This window comes from Pseudophryne corroboree, chromosome 11 (genome assembly GCF_028390025.1).
Source record: "Pseudophryne corroboree isolate aPseCor3 chromosome 11, aPseCor3.hap2, whole genome shotgun sequence".
NCBI classification, from domain to species: Eukaryota; Metazoa; Chordata; class Amphibia; order Anura; family Myobatrachidae; genus Pseudophryne; species Pseudophryne corroboree.
In genome coordinates, this window is record NC_086454.1 from 42,125,887 (window position 1) to 42,136,553 (window position 10,667).

A 10,667-nucleotide genomic window follows, 5' to 3' on the forward strand; every position below is an offset into this window, starting at 1 on the left:
CAGTGTTTCATCTTAAAGGCACGGTGCAGTGTTCTACAGTCTCAACTGGAGACCACAGCTGCAGTGTTCTACCGTCGCAGCCGCAGGGTTCTTCAGCCTCGTATTAGAGTTATAGCCACAGTCATCGTCCTACTTTCAGTTGCGTTTCCAGTTATATCCGGTACCAGCACGTATTACAATTGCATCCCAGTCTCACCAGTAACCAGTCCGTCTTACGATCTTGCCAGTAACCTCGAGTACATAAGCACCTACTCCTGTGACACTATTTCCAGTACAGTCTCACCTATACATTCATCCTGCTATCAAAGTCCCTGGTGATCCAGTGGTCAGGATACGGCATCCTCTGCCGAGGCCCGGGTTCGATCCCCGGTCAGGGATTGCTCCTTCTTCTCACTGATTCCTACAGACCAGCCTAATATTCACATAGTCCTCCAATTGCCCGCACAGACTTCACTAACACCGGGTTCACAAAACCACAGTCATGACATTCAGGTATCTTGGGCCATGGTCATGTAGGGATTTGAAACTCAGTAAGCCAATCTTGATATACATTTGCATCTAAAGGAGGGTACACATGGAGAGATCCGTGCTTAAAATCTAAGCAATCTGACTAGATTGCTTAGATTTTAAGCACGCATCTCTCCGTATTTCCCAAAGCGATAGTGATGCGCGGTCCTGCGCGCCGCTATCGCCAGTGCTAGATTGGCCTGCATGCAGGCAAAATCTAGCCCATCGCTCGTTTCACCCGCTGGGTGAAATTAGCGGACCCCCAGTCCTCCTCCCTTGCTCAACATATATCGCACTGTGCTGAGCTGGGAGAGAGATGTGTGCTGAGCGATCTGTTTCTCCCCGTGTGTACTGCTCTTTACAGGCAGCCAGTGGAGGAAGTAAAGAATGGGTTTTATGTGGCTAGAATTGGGCTGGTTGGTTAACAGCCTGGCAGCTGTGTTTTGTATCTGCTGCAGGTGGTGCAATTCTTTTGCTGTGAGACCCAAGGTAGAGTGCATTGTAGGCTAATTGTGATGATACAATTAAGGGAATTAAGGACTTGATTCTGGATATGTTACTCAGATGAAAGAATGAGGATTTGATTGTGGCTGATACCTGATGTTTAAGTGCCCATCCAGGACAATACCAAGATTTTACAAAGATGTTAAGAGCTTTGTGATTCTGAACCCCCAAGCGTCAGGCCACTTGTCCTTTGATGGTGAGCTCCTATCAAAAGAACTGCCATTTTTTTTAATCATGATTCAGTCGCAGCCAAATGGCATTCATCCACTCCTGGAGCTCAGCTAGACAGCAATTTAGGGCTGGTACTGGTATCTTCATCCCCGGAGCAAAGGACAGGTACAGTTTTGTATCATCTACATAGCAGTGGTAGACAAGACCATGACATCTGATTATTTCACCCAGTGGTAGCATGTATACTGCAAGTAGAATGGGGGATGGTATAAAACCTTGTGGAACACCACATGGCAGTGGCACTGGTGACGTGGAGTGTAATCCAGGAGAAAAGTCTGTGACTTGCCAGTGACAAATGATTGGATCCAGCTGAGAACTGTGCATTCCAATCCACAGAAAGTTTTTAGGTACTCAAGTGGAATGCCATGGTATCAAGTGCTGCAGGCAGATCGAGAAGGATTAATATTGAAACTCTGTCTCTTGCCATCAGAAGGTCATTAAACACTGTTTCAGGTCCAACACTGATATATTGCCTCTCTTTTACTATGTTCCCACGAGTTCCAGAAAACAAGATTTATGGTAAGAACTTACCTTTGTTAAATCTCTTTCTGCGAGGTACACTGGGCTCCACAGGGAATGACATTGGGGTGCAGAGTAGGATCTTGATTCGAGGCACCAACAGGCTCAAAGCTTTGACTGTTCCCAGAATGCCTAGCGCCGCCTCCTCTAAAGCCCCGCCTCCGTGCACAGGAGCTCAGTTTTTGTTAACCAGTCCAATGCAGAAGTAGGCAAAAGAGACGACAACTGTTAGTAGCCACAAACACCACACACTCACGACAAGACTGTGTGTCAGCGGCTAATGCCATACCAACCCAAAGAAGCTAAGTGCGTCAGGGTGGGCGCCCTGTGGAGCCCAGTGTACCTCGCAGAAAGAGATTTAACAAAGGTAAGTTCTTACCATAAATATGACATTGGGGATGCCCTAAAGCAGTTCCTTATGGGAGGGGACGCACTGTAGCGGGCACAAGAACCCAGCGTCCAAAGGAAGCATCCTGGGAGGCGGATATATCAAAGGCATAGAACCTTATGAACGTGTTTACTGAGGACTACGTATCCGCCTTGCACAACTGTTCAAGGGTTGGACCACGGCGGGCCGCCCAAGAAGGTCCAACCGACCGAGTAGAATGGGCCTTTATAGTAGCAGGAGCTGGAAGGCCAGTCTGTACATAAGCATGTGCAATCACCATTCTAATCCATCTGGCCAGGGTCTGCTTGTGAGCAGGCCAGCCACGTTTGTGAAAACCAAACAGAACAAAGAGAGAATCCGACTTCCTCATGGATACAGTTCTCTTCACATAGATACGGAGAGCCCGTACCACATCCAAAGACCTTTCTTTGGAAGACAGATCGGGAGAGGTCAAGGCCGGAACCACGATCTCCTGATTAAGGTGGAAAGAATACACCACCTTAGGTAAGTATCCAGGACGTGTTCTAAGAACCGCCCGATCACGGTGAAAAATCAGATAGGGAGACCTACAAGATAAGACAAGGCACCCAAATCTGACACCCTTCTAGCGGAAGCAATAGTTAGTAGAAACACTACCTTAAGAGTAAGCCACTTAAGGTCAGCAGATTCAAGAGGCTCAAATGGAGACCCTTGCAATGCCTCCAGAACCACCGACAAGTCCCAAGGGGCCACAGGCGGGACATAAGGAGGTTGAATCCGCAACACACCGAGTGAACGTATGCACATCAGGTAATGTCGCAATTTTTCTCTGAAACCAAACCGACAAGGCAGAAATATGAACCTTGATGGAGGCCAGACGAAGGCCCAAGTCCAGGCCTTGTTGTAGAAAGGCCAAAAGTTTGGCAGTACTAAACTTCTAAGCATCATGATTGTTAGATGCAAACCGAGCAAAGTAAGAATTCCAGACCTATGATAAATCTGGGCAGAAGCCGGTTTCCGGGCCTTCAACATGGTTTGAATGACCGCATCAGAGAATCCTTTGGCCCTTAAGACGGAAGCTTCAAGAGCCACACCGTCAAAGCCAATCGGGCTAAATCCTGATATACACAGGGAACGAGGAGATATGGGCGCTGCGGAAGTAGAAGGGGACGCTCTATCGAGAGACCCTGATGGTCTGAGAACCAATGCTGTCTGGGCCACGCCGAAGCGATCAGAAGTAGGATTCCTCCTTCTTGTTTGAACTTCCTTATTACTCTGGACAGGAGTAACACCAAAGGGAACGCGTATGGCAGCCGAAAGTTCCATGGAATTGCCAGTGCGTCCACGAACGCTGCTTGAGGATCCCTTGTCCTTGCTCCGAAGACCAGAACCTTGTGATTGTGCCGAGATGCCATCAGGTCTACATCTGAAAGGCCCCACCTGTCCACGAGGAGTTGAAAAACTTATGGATGGAGGCTCCACTCTCCGGCGTGTACGTCCTGACGACTGAGAAAGTCCGCTTCCTAGTTTAGGACCCCCGGAATGAACACTGACGATATGGCTGGTAGATGGCATTCCGCCCACAGAAGAATCTGTGATACTTTCCTCATTGCCATGCGGCTTCGAGTGCTGCCTTGACGATTGATGTACGCCACCGTGGTGGAGTTGTCTGACTGTACTTGAACAGGTCTGTTCTGTATTAGATGCTGGGCCAAGTTCAAAGAGTTGAACACCGCCCACAATTCCAGAATGTTTATCGGGAGGAGCGACTCCTCCTTGGTCCACCGACCCTGAAGGGAGTGTTGCTCCAACACCGCGCCCCAACCCCTCAGACTGGTGTCCGTCGTCAGAAGGACCCAGTTGGAGATCCAGAAAGGACGACCCCTACTCAATCATTGGTCCTGAAGCCACCAGCTCAGTGACAGATGGACCTCCGGAGAAAATGAGATCATTTGAGACCCGATCCGTGAGGCAAGCTGTCCCACTTGGCAAGAATTAGCCTCTGGAGAGGGCGGGATTGGAATTGAGCGTACTTCACCATGTCAAAAGCTGACACCATAAGACCTAGCACTTACATTGCCGAATGTATCGACACTTGCGGACGAAATTAGAAGCATTGAATCCTGTTCTGAAGCTTCAGGACTTTCTCCTGAGACAAGAACCGCTAGTTGTGACTGTCCAACAACGCCCCCAGGTGCACCATGCTCTGAGCAGGGACCAGGGAGGATTTCTTCCAGTTGATGAGCCACCCGTGGGCTTGCAGAAACTGGATAGTCAGATCCAGATGGCGTAGGAGAATCTCTGGGGAATTTGCCAGGATCAACAAGTCATCTAAGTACGGTAGGATCCAGTCCCCTTGACGGCGGAGTACAGCCGTCATTACCGCCATGACCTTGGTGAAGACTTGAGGAGCCGTGGTCAAACCAAAAGGTAACGCCCGAAATTGGTAGTGGAGGTTGCCAACCGCAAACCTCAGGTACTGCTGATGCGACACTGCAATGGGAATAAGCAGGTAAGCATCCTGTATGTCCAGTGAGAGCATATAGTCCCCAGGCTCCAAGGCCAGAACAATAAAGCGAAGAGTTTCCATACGAAACTTGGAGACCTTCACAAATTTGTTCAAGGACTTGAGGTTGAGAATGGGCCGGGAAGACCCATTCGGTTTCGGGACTAGGAACAGCGGTGAATAGCACCCCTTGCCTCTCTGAGCCAGAGGCACCTGTACTACCACTCCTGTGTCCAGGAGGGACTGTACCACCGAATGAAGAGTATTTGCCTTCCCCTGATCCGAAGGGACGTCTGTCAGGCAAAATTGATGAGGGGGACGATTCTTGAAGGATACAGCGTAACCTCGAGTGACGACTTCACGTACCCAGGCATTGGAAGAGGGAGGCCCGCCCCGTCATGCAGCAGGCTTGTCAGTTTTGGAAGCAGGATGACGGGCAGCCCAGGCCCGTTTGGGCTTATTGGGTTTGGAAGTGCGAACCTGTTTTGGGTACGCCTGACCTTTTGCTTTTCCTGAAGGACGAAAGGAAGTACTCAGCCTTCGGCACCGAAGGAACAGTACTAGGAAGACATGCTGTTTTAGCAGACGCTAAGTCAGCCACTATCTTGTTGAGGTCTTCTCCGAAAAGAATGTCTCCTTTGAAGGGGAGTACCTCCATGGTTTTCTTAGAGTCTATGTCCACAGACCAGGACCGAAACCAGAGAATTCGGCGAGCCAAAATGGACGTAGTAGAAGCCTTGGCCGCCAGAATACTGACATCAGAAGCCGCCTTTTTAAAGTAATGGGACGCTGTATCAATATACGACAGGCATTGTCTAGCATGATCAGAAGCGTTGGAAGGCAACTCCACCTCCACCTCCTGAGCCCACGCTTCCACAGCCCATGTCGCTGCAATAGTGGGCCTATGCATCGCACCGTTTAGGCTGTAGATTGCCTTCAAACCCTCCACACGCTTGTCCGTCGGCTCTCTCATGGATGTGACGGTAGTTACAGGCAGAGCTGAGGATACTACCAGCCGTGCCACTTGCGATTCCACTGGCGGGGGTGTCTCCCAGTTTTTACTTCGCTCCGCAGCGAGGGGGTAGCGAGCCAGCATCTTCTTGTGAGGCGTGAATTTCTTTCCTGGATTTTCCCAGGATTCCTGACATATGTCAACTAAATGTTCAGAGTGAGGTAAAACTTGTTTAACCACTTTCTGCCGTTTAAATCTGTCCGGTTTCTTAGGGGCAGTATCAGGCTTTGGGTCATCAGTAATTTGAAGAATCATCCTGATAGCCTCCAACAAGTCAGGAATATTCACCTGTGAAACAGATTCTCCATCAGAATTATCAGTATCAGTGTCTGTGCGGTCAATATATACGCCATCCTCATCAGACAAGGTGTATGGGACGTTGGTGGATTGTGAGGAAGTAATAGCCCACTTAGAGGACCCCTTGGTCTTAGGCGGGCAAGGGTGAGATTTCTGTTTAGTCAGTGACTGGTTCAATTGCTGTAACTGAGTGGACAGTTGATCTGCCCATGGCGGATTAACCGCAGGGACCATAAGCTGTTGCACCGGCACAGGAGGTCCCATAGGGGGCGTAAGTCTAGTTACAAGCGTATTCAATAACGTGGAGAAAGTAGCCCAAGGTGGGTCATTATGCACCCCCGTTGCTACGGTCCCACTGGGGCGTAGGGAACCCCCAGAAACTGAACCCTCTGCTGCAATGTTTTCCTCTAATGTGTCTGCAGCGTCACCACCATGCAATGTGGGATCAGCCCCAGCTCCGTCGCCTCTTGTACCTGACATGTCTGAAAGCTCAATTCAAAGCAACCCAGTACAATATCAGCAGCCCAACACCTGACAAGAACCCCCTGTGTAGTACAGAGAGTTCCAGAGTTATATGGTGACTAAGAATCACAGAGAAAAATACACAATAAGTATATCTTGTGAAACACCTATATTAAGTAATAATCGGGACGCACTTAGCCCCCTCAGGTTACAGAATATAGGGATAGCAATCCGAGTGAGATACATGAAATGAAGGTCACACAGCAGCTATATGCACACACAGATAGTCACATTGTACAATGCAGAAATTATGACATGCAATAAAACTGCACTGGACTAGCAATACAGAGTAATACTAAGTATAGCTATACACTCGATATAACAATGCACAGTAAAGAATGGATGTATATCACAGGGTTCTTGTACTAAATAACCATGACTAAATGCACTTTTTCTTAACGAACACTGTCAACAGACATGTAGAAGTGTCCTGTAAAATGCACAGCGCTGACAGGCAGGCGGCTTTACAGAGGAAGATTTGCCCAAACAGTCCCAGGATCAGCTCAGCTTGACCTAATGGTGCCCAAACGCTGATAGGGAGTGATATGCAGCTCCAAGGCGGGAACATAGAAACATACATAGAAACATAAAATTTGACGGCAGATAAGAACCACTTGGCCCATCTAGTCTTCCCCTTTCTTTTATCCTTTAGGTAATCTCAACCCTTTTTGAACCTTAATTCTTTGTAAGGATATTCATATGCCTATCCCAAGCATGTTTAAATTGCTCTACAGTCTTAGCCTCTACCACCTCTGATGGGAGGCTATTCCACTTATCCACTACCCTTTCTGTGAAGTAATTTTTCCTTAAATTTCCCCTGAACCTGCCTCCCTCCAGTTTCAGTGTATGTCCTCGAGTTCTAATACTTCTCTTCCTTTGAAGAATGTTTCCCTCCTGAACTTTGTTAAAACCTTTGGTATATTTGAAAGTTTCTATCATGTCTCCCCTTTCCCTTCTCTCCTCCATACTATACATGTTAAGATCTTTTAGCCTTTCCGGGTAAGTTTTGTAATGTAGGCCATGCACCATTTTAGTTGCCCTTCTTTGTACACTCTCTAAAGTATTTATATCCTTCTGGAGATATGGTCTCCAGAACTGGACACAGTATTCCAGATGAGGCCGCACCAATGACCTATACAGTGGCATTATTACTTCTCTTTTCCTACTACTGATTCCTCTTCCTATGCAACCAAGCATCTGACTTGCCTTTCTCGTTGCTTTGTTGCATTGCTTTCCTGTCTTTAAGTCACTTGAAATAGTGACTCCTAAATCCCTTTCCTCCTCAGTAGTTTCCATTATAGTACCCTTGATACTATATTTAGCCTTTGGGTTTTTGAAACCCAAGTGCATGATTTTGCATTTTTTTTTAGCATTAAACTGTAGTTGCCATGTTCTTGACCATTTTTCAAGTATAGGTAGGTCATCAATCATTTGTTTTACCCCTCCTGGTGTGTCTACCCTGTTGCATATCTTTGTATCATCTGCAAAAAGGCATACTTTCCCTTCAATACCATTTGCAATGTCACCAACAAAGATATTAAAGAGAACTGGTCCGAGTACAGATCCCTGGGGTACTCCACTGGTAACATTTCCCTCCATAGATTGCACTCCATTTACCACAACTGTCTGTTTCCTATCCTGCAACCAGTTTCTTATCCATTTAACTATTTTATAATCCACCCCCACACTTTCAAGTTTATTTATCAGTCTGCGATGTGGGACAGTGTCAAATGCCTTACTAAAGTCTAGATATGCTACATGTACAGCTCCCCCTTGATCTATTATTTTCATCACAGAGTCAAAAAATAAGATTTTACTTACCGATAAATCTATTTCTCGTAGTCCGTAGTGGATGCTAGGACTCCGTCAGGACCATGGGGATTAGCGGCTCCGCAGGAGACAGGGCACAAAAGTAAAGCTTTAGGATCAGGTGGTGTGCACTGGCTCCTCCCCCTATGACCCTCCTCCAAGCCTCAGTTAGGGTACTGTGCCCGGACGAGCGTACACAATAAGGAAGGATTTTGAATCACGGGTAAGACTCATACCAGCCATACCAATCACACCGTACAACTTGTGATCTGAACCCAGTTAACAGTATGACAAACGTAGGAGCCTCTGAACAGACGGCTCACAACAATAACAACCCGATTTTTTTGTAACAATAACTATATACAAGTATTGCAGACAATCCGCACTTGGGATGGGCGCCCAGCATCCACTACGGACTACGAGAAATAGATTTATCGGTAAGTAAAATCTTATTTTCTCTGACGTCCTAGTGGATGCTGGGACTCCGTCAGGACCATGGGGATTATACCAAAGCTCCCAAACGGGCGGGAGAGTGCGGATGACTCTGCAGCACCGAATGAGAGAACTCCAGGTCCTCTTTAGCCAGGGTATCAAATTTGTAGAATTTTACAAACGTGTTCTCCCCCGACCACGTAGCTGCTCGGCAGAGTTGTAATGCCGAGACCCCTCGGGCAGCCGCCCAGGATGAGCCCACCTTCCTTGTGGAATGGGCCTTGACAGATTTAGGCTGTGGCAGGCCTGCCACAGAATGTGCAAGTTGAATTGTGCTACAAATCCAACGAGCAATCGTCTGCTTAGAAGCAGGAGCACCCAGCTTGTTGGGTGCATACAGTATAAACAGCGAGTCAGATTTTCTGACTCCAGCCGTCCTTGAAATATATATTTTCAATGCCCGGACAACGTCCAGCAACTTGGAATCCTCCAAATCGCTAGTAGCCGCAGGCACCACAATAGGCTGGTTCAGGTGAAACGCTGACACCACCTTAGGCAGAAACTGAGGACGCGTCCGCAGTTCTGCCCTGTCCGAATGGAAAATCAGATATGGGCTTTTATACGATAAAGCCGCCAATTCTGATACTCTCCTGGCTGAAGCCAGGGCCAGTAGCATGGTTACTTTCCACGTAAGATATTTCAAATCCACCGATTTGAGTGGCTCAAACCAATGGGATTTGAGAAAATCCAAAACTACATTAAGGTCCCACGGAGCCACTGGGGGCACAACCGGGGGCTGTATATGTAGTACTCCTTTTACAAAAGTCTGGACTTCAGGAACTGAAGCCAATTCTTTCTGGAAGAAAATCGACAGGGCCGAAATTTGAACCTTAATGGACCCCAATTTGAGGCCCATAGACAATCCTGTTTGCAGGAAATGTAGGAATCGACCCAGTTGAAATTCCTCCGTGGGGGCCTTCCTGGCCTCACACCACGCAACATATTTTCTCCAAATGCGGTGATAATGTTGTGCAGTCACCTCCTTCCTGGCTTTTACCAGTGTAGGAATGACCTCTTCCGGAATGCCTTTTTCCCTTAGAATTCGGCGTTCAACCGCCATGCCGTCAAACGCAGCCGCGGTAAGTCTTGGAATAGACACGGTCCCTGCTGAAGCAGGTCCCGTCTTAGAGGTAGAGGCCACGGATCTTCCGTGAGCATCTCCTGAAGTTCCGGGTACCAAGTTCTTCTTGGCCAATCCGGAGCCACGAGTATCGTTCTTACTCCCCTTTGCCGTATAATTCTCAGTACTTTTGGTATGAGAGGCAGAGGAGGAAACACATACACTGACTGGAACACCCACGGTGTTACCAGAGCGTCCACAGCTATTGCCTGAGGGTCTCTTGACCTGGCGCAATACCTGTCCAGTTTTTTGTTGAGGCGAGACGCCATCATATCCACCTTTGGTTTTTCCAACGGTTCACAATCATGTGGAAGACTTCTGGATGAAGTCCCCACTCTCCCGGGTGTAGATCGTGTCTGCTGAGGAAGTCTGCTTCCCAGTTGTCCACTCCCGGAATGAACACTGCTGACAGTGCTATCACATGATCTTCCGCCCAGCGAAGAATCCTTGCAGCTTCTGCCATTGCTCTCCTGCTTCTTGTGCCGCCCTGTCTGTTTACGTGGGCGACTGCCGTGATGTTGTCCGACTGGATCAACACCGGCTGACCCTGAAGCAGGGGTTTTGCCAGGCTTAGAGCATTGTAAATCGCTCTTAGCTCCAGTATATTTATGTGAAGAGACATCTCCAGGCTTGACCATACTCCCTGGAAGTTTCTTCCCTGTGTGACCGCTCCCCAGCCTCTCAGACTGGCATCCGTGGTCACCAGGACCCAGTCCTGTATGCCGAATCTGCGGCCCTCTAACAGATGAGCACTCTGCAACCACCACAGAAGAGACACCCT

General features: G+C 48.1%; 1 non-coding gene across 1 annotated transcript; it reads left to right on the forward strand.

The window, feature by feature from the left end:
* The first annotated feature begins 308 nt into the window (after positions 1-308).
* Positions 309-378, forward strand: TRNAR-CCU (transfer RNA arginine (anticodon CCU)). Its single transcript has one exon. It is a non-coding gene; the product is annotated as a tRNA-Arg (tRNA).
* The last annotated feature ends 10,289 nt before the right edge of the window (positions 379-10,667 follow it).